At 33.8% G+C, this 12,987-nt stretch overlaps 1 pseudogene; it reads right to left on the bottom strand.

The window, feature by feature from the left end:
* Nucleotides 1-431: 431 nt before the first annotated feature.
* Nucleotides 432-1,744, bottom strand: LOC131859635 (photosystem II D2 protein-like; annotated as a pseudogene).
* Between the last annotated feature and the right edge of the window lie 11,243 nt (nucleotides 1,745-12,987).

Here is a 12,987-nt window from a genome sequence, read left to right on the forward strand (position 1 = left end):
CACAAGTAAACCATCACACTATTTTATGAATCTTAATTTATTTTATTAAGTATTAATGAAATAATAATATGTACTTAAATATATAAGATAAATTTAATTTAAAATTTAAAATATTTAATTTTTAAATTAATTAATAATAATTTTTTTATTTAATAAATATTACTAATTTTAATATTAAATATTAAATAATACTATAATTTTTCTCACAATAATTAATAAAATAATATTATTTTTAAATAATTGTATATAACAATCTTAAATAAAATTAAAATTAAAATTTAATTTAAAATTTAAACATTTATTATAGTTACTTCCTCAATTTAAGGGTTCATGTCCCCATAAAGGTTGGTGGCCCCATAAATGTTGGTAGCCTTATATGGAAAGTTGAGCCTAGGCCGCCACTCTATTATAAGCTTTTCATGAGGCTAATCCTAACTCACCATCCAAGCATGAATACCTTCATCCAAAAGAATATTTTTGGTATAAAAAGTCTCAATTCATCATCTTTCATTGCACAAATCTCCCTAGAAATAAAATCATAAGCAAACAAGTTTAGAGATAGACCTACTACTCTAATGGAACTCATCCATAAACTAGTCATCAGTCCAAATAACATGAAGGAATATAACCAAGGTTTATTGGAAAATTAAACCCCAAAAAATTGGGATCAGAAACAATTTGTAGTGACCATAGAATAAGTCTCTCTAGTTTGAGTTGGGTTAAAAACACAAAATGTATTTGTACCATCACCATCAACAAATAAATTATTTTTCATGGTAGCAATACAAATAGTAGGAACCAATACTCAGACAAGTCCCATCATATAAAATGTGCTGGTATGTGACAACTGATCATGCTAGTGGGCTTAAATTTTGGTGGAAGGAGTCGACTATTATTTTGGCATGTAAACTGAATTTTGTAAACCACAAAAATATCTTGATAAAGAAGTGGCCATGTAATGCGAATAATCACTGGATTGTAATTTAGTATTCATTGGATAATAAAATAAAGTGGACAACTATTTCTCTATGGATGTGGCCCATATTGGGTGAACCATGTTAAAATTTGTGTAATTGTGAATTGTTATTCTTACCTGTTTTATTTGGCATTGTATTAAAATTGTTTATTACTTTCGCCTGCCTAAAACCTAATAAAATATATCTAAGATCTAATTATGAAAACCATGAAAAAAAGTGGATAAATAAGAAAATAGCTGCTATACAAAAATTAGGTACAAAAAACCAACTGGCATGGCCTAATGGATAGATCAAGAATACAAAAATAAAAATAATAATTGAAGTATAGAACACAATTGAATAATAAGGTTGTAATTGTATAGATCAAGCAAGTTCAAGTTGGCATAACATGAATCCTATTAGACCAAAAGCATTGTGAACAACAATGAAAGTCCATAGACCACCTAATTTATAGTAATGAGTAAAATCTCCTTGTGCTTTAGGACCCCAAAATAGTAGCAAAGAATGTGCTAAACAATAAGAAGGCATAGAAAATACAATAGTTAAAAAACTACAACCTTCCAAATAGGAATTGGCCAATCCATGAGTATACCACAAAGTTAGAAATGTTGTACTTGTGAGCCATCCACCTAGCACAAAATAAGAACAAGAAAAAAGAAATAGACCAAACCAAGCCACACAAAAAAAAAATCTTTACGTAGCTAGTCATCCATAATATCAAATTAAGTTTTTTCCTCTTCAAAAGACTTTCCAAGTTCTATAGTCATAGTAATCCTCTTATTTAACTATTCCAACCTTTTTTGAGCACCCTATCTAATACAATCAAAGGGTACATATTTTTTTGTATATTTAGGGATAATTTGTCATCCCTCATCCCTTTCAATAAATTAGGCTTTGAATATTCCTTATTAGCATAGATTTTATTCAATGAAACCAAAATGGTACAATATAAGTAAATGATCATAACCGATAGTTGTTTCTATTCTATTTTTATTATCCCAAAATTATCTTATGAATGTAAGAAATATCAACAAAATATAAGATTTAAACAATTTAGCTTTTTTTCCTCCATTCTCTTTACTAGATACTCTTCACGACATCTATTGTATTGAATATTATTATATATTGATCTATTCTTTGCGATCATTTATCATGTTTTTGCTTGCTTGAAAATAAAATATTTTAAATGTGCTAGTTTCCATTTTTTTTAAAACAAAAATAATGGTTTCTAATGATTTTTAAAATTATCGTTAATAAAGAATCAATTATAGTTGGCTTACTATCCAAAGAATTATACCCATTCTAGGGTCTTGGTCAATTCTTAAGATATGATAATTTGGAACTATTCATTTTTAGCTCTTAGTAAAAACTACAGTACAAGATGAATTAAGGTAAATAATGGCCATTTCTGATTAATATCAATAATCATTTATTGGTTCTCCCAAATATGTGTAGGTACAAATATAGGTAGTGACAAGATTCTATCGAATATAATAAATTTTTCTTACTAGACGTTTTTTGGTTCTTTTTCATGAAAATACTATTTTTAGGATTATCAAAACCATATCTATCTACATAGATAGGTCATGTTGGTCTCTTGTATGATGTAAATAATATAATGGAAAAAAAGTAGGACTATAGGGAAATTTACCTTCATATTTGCCCATTTTTTTCATAAAACAGAAAAATTAATAAATTTGGGGCAAAATAAATAAGTACCCTTTTCAAAACCCATCAACTTAGATTGATCAAACTTATCAATATATAAGAAAAATATGTTTTCCCTTTTTCCTAATATATCGATAATTTTGGAAATCAAGATGAAATACCTATTTAGAACTAGCAAGATTTTTTTTTTCATTTCAAAATTTGAATGAATATAAAATAGAGGATGTCTCCTAATTAAAAAGGAAGGAACCATATTATGATCAATTATTTAAAAATACTTGTAGAACATAGATTCATTGTGTATTTATTGAGTAAATAGACAATTCACATCAACATCACTAGGACTTTGCCACCCCATTCTTTAGCTCCAGTTATCCCTATTGATTTGTTTTATAAAATCAAATGAAAGGTTCGACACATTTCCCACCTAAACAAAATAATAATTTCTTGTTTTTTATTTTATCCTCATATTGCAAGGGGAATTTTTTCTAATGAAGGTAAGTTTTTAACTATTAGTTAGTCTTTTCGAAATAAGAAATCAATTAGTATAATCCATTAGAGAAATCCTTATGATACTTGTGAGGCCCACCTTATGATAAATTGGTTATTCAGAATAATTTTATTTTTATTATAAATCCACACAATGATAGTAATTATGTTATGATTCCTTAGACGTAGATGCTACATATATGTTTATTTGACAAATAGTTGATGCTATTGAATCTATTTTGAAGTTGAAACGCCATTAGTGAGAAAATTGATGCTATTGAAATTGTAATGAAATTGGGTTTGGAAATGTTTGTGTATGGAACTCAAATTAGATGCTTTGACTAAATATATTTGTAATAGATGATTAATGTGTAAATTAATTATGCAAGTTTAAATTCCACTAGCCATGGAAATTAAAGGTCTCCTAGGAACCCAATGTGATTAAATTATGAAATACTATAGTCCATATGGAGGGACTATATTCTCATCTTTGATGTATTTTTTTTGTAATGTGAATGAAAATGTGTTGGCATTCTAATGTAGTTTTCCATGACCGTCGAATAATATGGTTGTCATTGTTGGCAACACCATCTCTTAAGTCTTCAGTCCATCAGTAGTAAGTAGACTAGGATACTGAGGTCAACCAGCTAAGCAATAAGTAAATAGGATAAATAGTGAGTAGACCGGCAAGCAATAAGTAGACCATGTAGCAGTGAGTAGGTCAGTACAGAAGAGGTCCACCGACTAAGCAAAGAGAAGGTCAGTATATAGGAGGAAACCGACTAGATAGATTTTGATCGATACACTGGAAGAGTCTTTAACTAACAGACTGGTAACATTCAGTTAAATCGGGAGTCTTCTCCAGTCAACCAACGGACTTATCGACATGTTAGACTATCTTGATAGAGATTCCTGCAATGATTTATGAGACATGATTTAAGGCATGATCATGAAATTTTGAAAGGGATGTTTTGGAGGGAAATTTGGTGACAGACTAAAGGGTCAATAGATTCACATCTCATTCTTGAGATGGTTGTTGTTGAGGTGAGTAGAGATAATGTGAAAGTGCACACAGGGGGAGTTTAAGAGATTGCAGAGCTGAGTGACAAAGGATCGATAAAGTGGAGTTCCATAGAGTTCTAACCCAAGTGATAGAGGACTAGTAGTATGGAATCCAAGGATCAACAAATCAGTAGAGGACAGAGTTGAAGGTGTATTCAGGAAATCAGTGTTGTGCAGAACAGACACAACTGATGCAGACATAGTGTGATTCTTCAACGTGATCTGATCAAGCTAAAGAGTATCCACTCTAGAAGATCATCATTTTGTTTCTCTCTAACCATTGCAACTAAAATCCCTAGAGGATAGAGTTGAAGGTGTATTCAAGAAATCAACAAATCAACAGAGGATAGAGTTGAAGGTGTATTCAGGAAATTAGTGTTGTGCAAAATAGACACAACTGATGCCGACATAGTGTGATTCTTCAATGTGATCTGATCAAGCTAAAGAGTAGCCACTCTAGAAGATCATCATTTTGTTTCTCTCTAACCATTGCAACTAAAATCCCTAAATAGGGTGGACTTTAACATGTCCCATTGTAAAAATCCCTTAACTGGGTGTCATCTTAGTTGATGATCTTAAGACCTTTTTGTTGAAATGTGGCGACTGATTAGTAAAGTACTATACACTCAACACGTAACCTTGCCAGGGTCCAAGGCCGGGCCGGGCCTTGGGCAGGGGTTCGAGGGCGGGAGCCCCCGAGAAATTTTTTTTGGGGGTTTTTATTTTTTTGATGAAAACCGACATTGTAGTAAAACCCTAAAAAGGTTGACTTTGTTTTTGCCCTAAAACACATGTTATAAGCGGCTGGGATGTTTAAGGCATTGTAAGGTTGATGTACCTTTTTTGCTAGATAATAAGAAAGATTGGATGGCTGTGTATGGTGGACATAACCCATTCTGGGTGAACCACATTAAATCTCTATGTTATCTGTGTCCTGTTTTATTCCTTTATCTTTTGTATTTAAATCTGCATATAATTGTTAGTTCATATTTGCTTCGGATCTGCATGAAACCCTAACTATTGGTATCAGAGTGAGGTTTTATGTAAATTGGCAGGACTCTCAGATTTGAGTGGGAGCAATGGAGGATTCCAAATTCAAGGTCGAAAAGTTTAACATCTAGAACTATCAGTTATGGAAAATGCAGATGGAGGATTACCTGTATCAAAAGGATTTGTGGTGGCCATTGGAAGGAAAGGCAAAGAAAGCGACCACAATGTCAAATGAAGAGTGGGACATTTTAGATAGAAAGGCATTGGGATCCATTCAATTGTGCCTTGCACTATCTGTAGCATTTAATATAACAGAAGCAAAAATGACTGTAGATTTGATGGCAACCTTGGCAAAGTTGTATGAGAAACCCTCGACTTCGAATAAGGTATTTCTTATGAAGAGTTTGTTTAATTTGAAAATGAGTGAGGGAGGATCTGTAGCAGAGCACTTAAATGAATTTAATACAATTACCAGTCAACTATCTTCGGTAAAAATTACCTTTGTAGAATAGGTTAGGGCTCTCTTGATTTTATGTTTTTGAAACTTTTAAGAAATGGAAAGCTTTGGTTGAGAATGAGACAAGAAAAAAGTTGAAGTGTCTCAGATCGGATAATGGAGGTGAGTATTGTAGCAAAGCATTTGAAGATTACTGCTCCTTAAATGGGATTCAAAAGCAGAAGATAGTTCCAGGAACTCCATAGGAAAATGGTGTGTCAGAGAGAATGAATAGGAATATCATGGAATGCGTGAGGAGCATGAGATTGCATGCCGGATCGCCCTTACATTTTTGGGCAGATGTTGTACATACTATTGTCTATTTGATAAATAGAGGACCTTCAACCCCTTTGGATGGTGGTATTCTAGAGGAGGCATGGACTGGTAAAAAGATAAATTATTCTTTTCTGAAAACCTTTGGTTGTGAAGCTTTTGTCCATATTGATAAAGAAAACATAACCAAGCTTGATGCTAAATCTCAGAAATGTACCTGCATTGGATATGGGATAGATGAATATGGTTATCGGTTATGGGATTTTAAAAATAAGAAAATAATTAGAAGTAGAGATGTTATATTCAATGAGAAGGTTATTTATAAAGAACAGATGTAGGAAAAGAAGCATGAAGAGGACAAACAAGAATATGTGGTGTTGGATGAGATTCCTGAAAATGAAATACCACAGGTACCTGATGCTCAGCAACAACAGAATGTCCCACAAACTCCTGCAAGTGTTAGACGTTCTATGAGGTCAAGTAGACCCCTTGAAAGATTTTCTCCTTCTTTGTATTCTATATTATTAACTAATTCTAGTGAACCAAAAGAATATGAAGAAGCAATGCAGGTGGATGCCAAACAACAGTGGGAGCTAGGCATGAAAGAGGAGATGGACTCCTTGATGAAAAATAAGACTTGGGACTTAGTCCCTTTACCTGCAGAAAAAAGAGCTTTGCCTAACAAATGGGTGTATAGGCTGAAGGAGGAGGAAGGAGGTCAAAAAAGATATAAGGCCAGACTTGTGGTAAAAGGTTTTGCACAGAAAAAGGGTATAGATTATGATGAAATATTTTCTCTAGTTGTAAAAATGACTTCAATTAGGACTGTACTTAGTCTTGTGGCTGCAGATGATTTACATCTTGAACAATTAGATGTCAAAATAGCTTTTCTCCATGGAGATTTGGAGGAGGAAATTTACATGTTGCAACCACAGGGATATGAGGTCAAAGGTAAGGAGAACTTGGTGTGCAGGTTGAAGAAAAGTTTGTATGACCTAAAGCAAGCACCTTGACAATGGTATTTAAAATTTGATAGTTTCATGGTTGAACACGGTTATCATAGATGTCATTCTGATCATTGTGTATATTTTAAGAGATTGGATAATGGAAGTTATATTATCCTCTTGCTTTATGTTGATGACATGCTTGTTGCTGGGTCTAACATGCAACATATAAATGATCTTAAACAAAAATTAGCCAAGTCATTTGCTATGAAGGATTTGGGTGCAGCTAAGCAAATTCTCAGTATGAGGATTACACGGGACATGAAAAATAGAACCTTGAATTTGTCCCAAAGTGAGTATATAAAGAAGGTATTGAAAAGATTTAACATGCAGGATGCAAAAGCAGTTAGTACACCTTTGGCTAGTCATTTCAAGTTGACTAAGGAGATGTGCCCAAAGGCACAGGAAGAGGTTAATAAAATGTCTAACATCCCATATTCATCAGTTGTTGGTAGTCTGATGTATGCAATGGTATCCACAAGGCTAGATATTGCACATGTAGTGGGAGTTGTGAGTAGGTTTATGAGTAATCCGGGTATGGAACATTGGAATGTTGTGAAATGGATCCTTTGGTATTTGAAAGGAACCACTACGAAGGCATTATGTTTCAAAGGATCTAATGCTGCTCTTAGTGTATTTGTTGACTCTGATTTGGCAGGTGATATTAATTCACAGAGGAGTACTACAGGGTATGTTTTTACTATAGGGGGAATTGCAGTCAGTTGGATTTCTAGGCTGCAAAAGGTTATTGCACTTTCAACCACTGAAGCTGAGTATGTTGCTTCTACAGAAGCCAGCAAGGAGATGATTTGGTTACAATGTTTTCTAGAGGAATTGGGTCATACACAGGAGGATCGCCCATTGTATACTAATAGCTAGAGTTCCATTCATCTTGCGAAGAACTTTGTTTTTCATTCAAGGACAAAGCACATTCAACTCAGGTACCACTTCATCTGGACTGTTTTGGAGGAGGGTCAATTACGGTTTGAGAAGATTCACACAAGTGAGAATCCTGCCGATATGTTCACGAAGGCAGTTCCACAGGAGAAGCTGATTTCTTCTTCAGTTTCTGTTGGTCTTCTTGATTGATAATTGTGGAATTTATACCAGTCGAGTCCTAGTGTTTTATCCAGTGGATGTTGCATGTATAGTGGTGTTGTGTAGTATCAGTCTCCAAGTCGGAGATTGTTCGGTGTGGAGCCGGATCAGTCTCCAAGTGGGAGATTGTTGAAATGTGGTGACTCATCAGCAAAGTACTGTACACTCAGCACGTATCCTTACCGACATTATAATAAAACCCTAAAAAGGTTGACTTTGTTTTTGCCCTAAAAACACATGTTATAAGCGACTGGGATGTTTAAGGCATTGTAAGGTTGATGTACCTTTTTTGCTGGATAATAAGAAAGATTGGACGGCTGTGTATGGTGGATGTAACCCATTTTGGGTGAACCACATTAAATCTCTGTGTTATCTGTGTCCTATTTTATTCCTTTATCTTTTGTATTTAAATCTGCATATAATTGTTAGTTCATATTTGCTTCGGATCTGCTTGAAACCCTAACACTTTTGACAAGGCTACCTCTAATGGGGTAAAGGCACTAACAAGCCTGACACAAAATCCCTTAACCAGGTGGCACCTAACAGTGTCTTTGTAGTCTCCTAATAGGGATGGCTCTTCACCAGGCGTACTCTAGAATAGTACAATTTTTGTGAGTTACTACTCACACCGTGGTTTTCTCCCATTTGGGTTTCCACAAGATAATTCTTGGTGTCACTGTGTTTCCTTTCATGCATGGTTATTCTTCTACAATAGTTATTTATATAAATGAATGTTAATATAGTGGTAACTGAAGTTAAAAGTTATAATTGTTGAAAACCGGTACAGTGTTGATTCACCCCACCGCTCTCAGCACCGGTTAGGACTAACAGAGTGATTTTTCAAATAATTTCTGAGTCAATAAAGTCCTAAAAAATATTAATAAAACCAAGAGCAGCCCGAACCTTACATAACCGCAACCAAGGTGATAAAACTTGGGACTCACGAGAAGTGAGAACCCATAACCAAAAACTTGTTGCTAACTAGACCCAACAAAAGCTAAAAAACTACAAAACCCAAAAATTAAACAAGAAACCATACACAACCATAAATACAAACAACAAAAAGAAACACTCTTCCACCAAAAGCACAAATCGATGGCTTACCGGGTGGGAGAGAAATCCAACTTCCTTTCCTCCCAAATATATTTACCCTTATCCAACACATAAAGCATTTTTGAGGAATCTTTCCCAGAAGACACAACCATGGAGTCTAGAGAAGCCTTCACCCTTGAAATCAACACTTCCAGCCTTATAGTTGAAGGAGACTCAAAATGTCTTCTTTTCTTTTCCCTCTTGGCTATCTCATCCTAAATGTCTTGGAGAGAAGAAGTGTTCTTATTTATTATTTCTCTATGTTGGTCAAACATGTTCTCCATAGTCCACCTCATATTTGTCTGATTAGCTTGGAGAACCTCCACCATCTTGAGCAGGTTATTCACATTCTTAGATTTCCCAATTTTCTCCTTCAGTTCTTTGAGTCAATAAAGTCACTAAGTTGGATTTGGGGTTGTATTGAGTTTTTTTTTTCAATTTCAATTCTCAGATTTACTTATTTTTAAATTTTTGCGGGGTTGATAAGTGATGTATTTTATGTTTTTTTACAATTTTAAGTGTCTTTGGGTGAGTACCTATGGGTTAGGTAACTTTTCAACCCAACATCACACCTCAAAAGTTTCCCTAAAAAGGTTTGACAACTTTGAGGTTTGGGGATTGGGGTTTTGACATATTGCATTCCCTTAGTGAGGCCCCACCTTGTTTGTGACTAATGAAACACTAATATTTTGTGTATTCCATTAATTATACTAGTTAGATGGATCAAAAATAATAAATGAAGTAATTGTGTGTTGACATGTCTAAGATATAATTAATTTCATTGGTCAACCTTATAGAAAATTCTCTCTGCATGGCTGTAAACACCATGATGTGAATGTGTTCAAATAAAGAAATGAATTTGGTTATTTTGTTATGAATTGTCCTAATTAAGGGATAACTAACTCTTACATATTATTACATCTTTTGCAGTCCAATATTGTTATCTAGTTTAAATGACTATGTTATAATTCTCTAACTTCTTAGGTGTACCTTATAAATCCAATGGGATCTATTTTACATTATTGAAGTTAGAAAATTGACTAGATAGTCTAGCTAGAGTTGATGAGTCATGAAGAAGTTTATTTCAATTCGTGAAATAAAATATACAACAAACCAAGTTTATTTCACAAGATGTGAGAAAGGATATTATGTATACATTTAATTTGATAAATTAATGATGTGTTCTATGTTTCCTATGGTGAGTACTAGGAATAAATATGGTTAGAATTTATATTATAGCCCCTAAGTGATAGTACAAGATGAGTGGGCTATCACAATCAAGTGCACATGGATGTAACACTTGCCATGATAAAGGTGAAATTAAAAATAAGTAATAGAGGCAAGTCATATATGTTTAAACAATCATGAGAATTATCAATAATTATAATTATGAAATTTAGACTAACAAATATTGAGCTTATTTATGCTGGCCTAACCATGTTCGGATATATATCTATATATTATTATGATGTCTAATGTGTAGGGAAAAAATGCCAAGGGGGAGAAGGGAGAATCAAATAGACCCGAAGTAGATACTTTATTTGTGAAATTCTTTATTATGATCTAATGTTGTGTATAACTATGTTTTATAGTTTATTAATTATGGGGACATGTGTTTAGGTGGTCTAAATATTATTAGGGGATGAAAGTTCCCTTTATTACATTTTAAATTTTGAATGGATTTTAAGGGAGATCTTAAAAGAGTTTAATTGGTCTATTTTATTGGTTATTGGGGAAAAAGAGACCCCTAACCTAAGTACCTAGGGGATGGATGCTTATTGGTCACATAATATAATCCTTTGGTCATGATTTGACCCTTCAAAAAGTCACTTGAAAAAGAGTGAAGAGTTTTGGAGTGTGGAAGATGGTATGGGGACTTGTCACCATCCTATTTCCCTTACCAATTCTTGGTTGAGGGGTTGTGTCAAGTATGTTGGAGCAAGGTTCCAAAATAGTAAAGATCATGAACATGAGCTTCTCCCACACCCACACACACACACACACACACACACACACACACACACACACACACACACACACACACACACACTTTTACACACACACACACATAGAGAGAGAGAGATAGATTAACCAGGAAATAATGATGTATTAATGAGATATTTACAAATGTACAAAACTTATTCTTAAATAAGTAAGAGGCTAGATAAATAAGGGAACATGAAATGCCATGTGGCCCAACTAGATGTAAGGTTAGGTAGAGTAGGTAATGTACAACTACCTATATTAACCTAATAAATATTCAATGCAAATATTAAGATAAAGATGCCTAAGTTGGACTTATGTACTTGTCTTGGGGTGAAAAATTAGGGTTTCACCCAATGATGTAGTAAAACCACTAATTTTTGCTTAGGAACCAATTAAAATAAAGAGGGGGTGAATCCAATAGATCTAGCCTCAATCAAAAAAAGATAGGGTTGAGAATTCTAATTAGATTCATTGGTTAGAACTTAATTCCCTCTTTTTAAGTTGAATTGTGAAAATGTTGAAATTAAGATAAATATATGCAAGTTGAAGTAAATATGCATAAACAATGAGCTACAATCAACGAGTAAGTGCACCAAGATGGTGTGCCAAAAATTCGACACACCCCCCAAAAAATTCAAAAAACTAATAATGCGAATGAGTTATTTAAAATTTTAAATAACCTGTTCGTGTTTAGGCTCATTATACCAAGCCTAATTGAACATAAAACGCATATGGGTTTTAGTTTTTAAAAACCTATTCATGTTTCACTAAGAATAATTTTTTTTACTACAGCCAATTGGGTAATTTTCACTCACGGCCGCACAATTTATTTCTTTTGGAGGCTTTTCTACCATCAAATATGTGCACAGGGTTTTGAAGACATAAGCCATCCATAATGCCAAGGCAACCAACATCTATGAAACTCAATTTTTTTCATCCATTTTATATATTTGATAAATTCTATTTGAAATTTGAATGTGAATTCATTGTTTTTTATTCTTTTTTTATTTTTAGTTATAAATTTATGTCAGATTCTAAAAATACTACCCCCCCATCAAGACACACCTCTTGAGAACTCAAGGAAAAAACCACAAGACAACCCACATGAGAACCCATAACCATACCCTCAAGATACAAACCCTCCATCTCCTCCAATAGACCATTCATAAGCTACACAGGAGGATTTGATAAATCAATTAACACAAAACATTGCCAAAATAAGTAGATTGGTAAATAGATTGAAGGCATCCGAGCATAAGCATCATGTATCCCTTGCCACAACCCTAGAATCAATGGCTAGTAGTGCTAATGAAGTTTCCAAATAAGTTACAAAATGGGGAAGCTATAGGGATCGATGTCATGCGTTTTATGCTAGTGGGTTGTCCTATAATGAAGTGAAAAAAAATTATAAGTAAAGCACAAATACGTGCTCTTTTTTATGACCCCAAAACCATTGAGATATTACCTCTTAATTCAAAGAGGTTTCCTATACACTGGTGTAACCATCTGGTGATGAAAAATGCTTTTTGGAATAGGTGGTGGATGGTCTTTGACCAATCAACTTGTAATAATTTTGAGGTTCCATTATATTTTTTGACAAAACTATATTGCGAGTTTATCCTCAGACAGAGGCCGAACTATTTTGATATGAGAGAGTTCTAGGGTAGAGATGGAGGCTTTGGCCAAGATAGACCTGGAGCCCGAAGGGTATGAAACCCCCAACATCACATCCCTCTAGTAGAAAAACATGTCATCCATGTCACGGTTCTAGTAGACCTACAAGATTCTATGGAGGTACAAACTCTTCAGGCGGCCACTACATTGAATGATATCATTATTCAACATGGCACAC

The sequence above is a fragment of the Cryptomeria japonica genome, chromosome 10, assembly GCF_030272615.1.
Source record: "Cryptomeria japonica chromosome 10, Sugi_1.0, whole genome shotgun sequence".
NCBI classification, from domain to species: domain Eukaryota; kingdom Viridiplantae; phylum Streptophyta; class Pinopsida; order Cupressales; family Cupressaceae; genus Cryptomeria; species Cryptomeria japonica.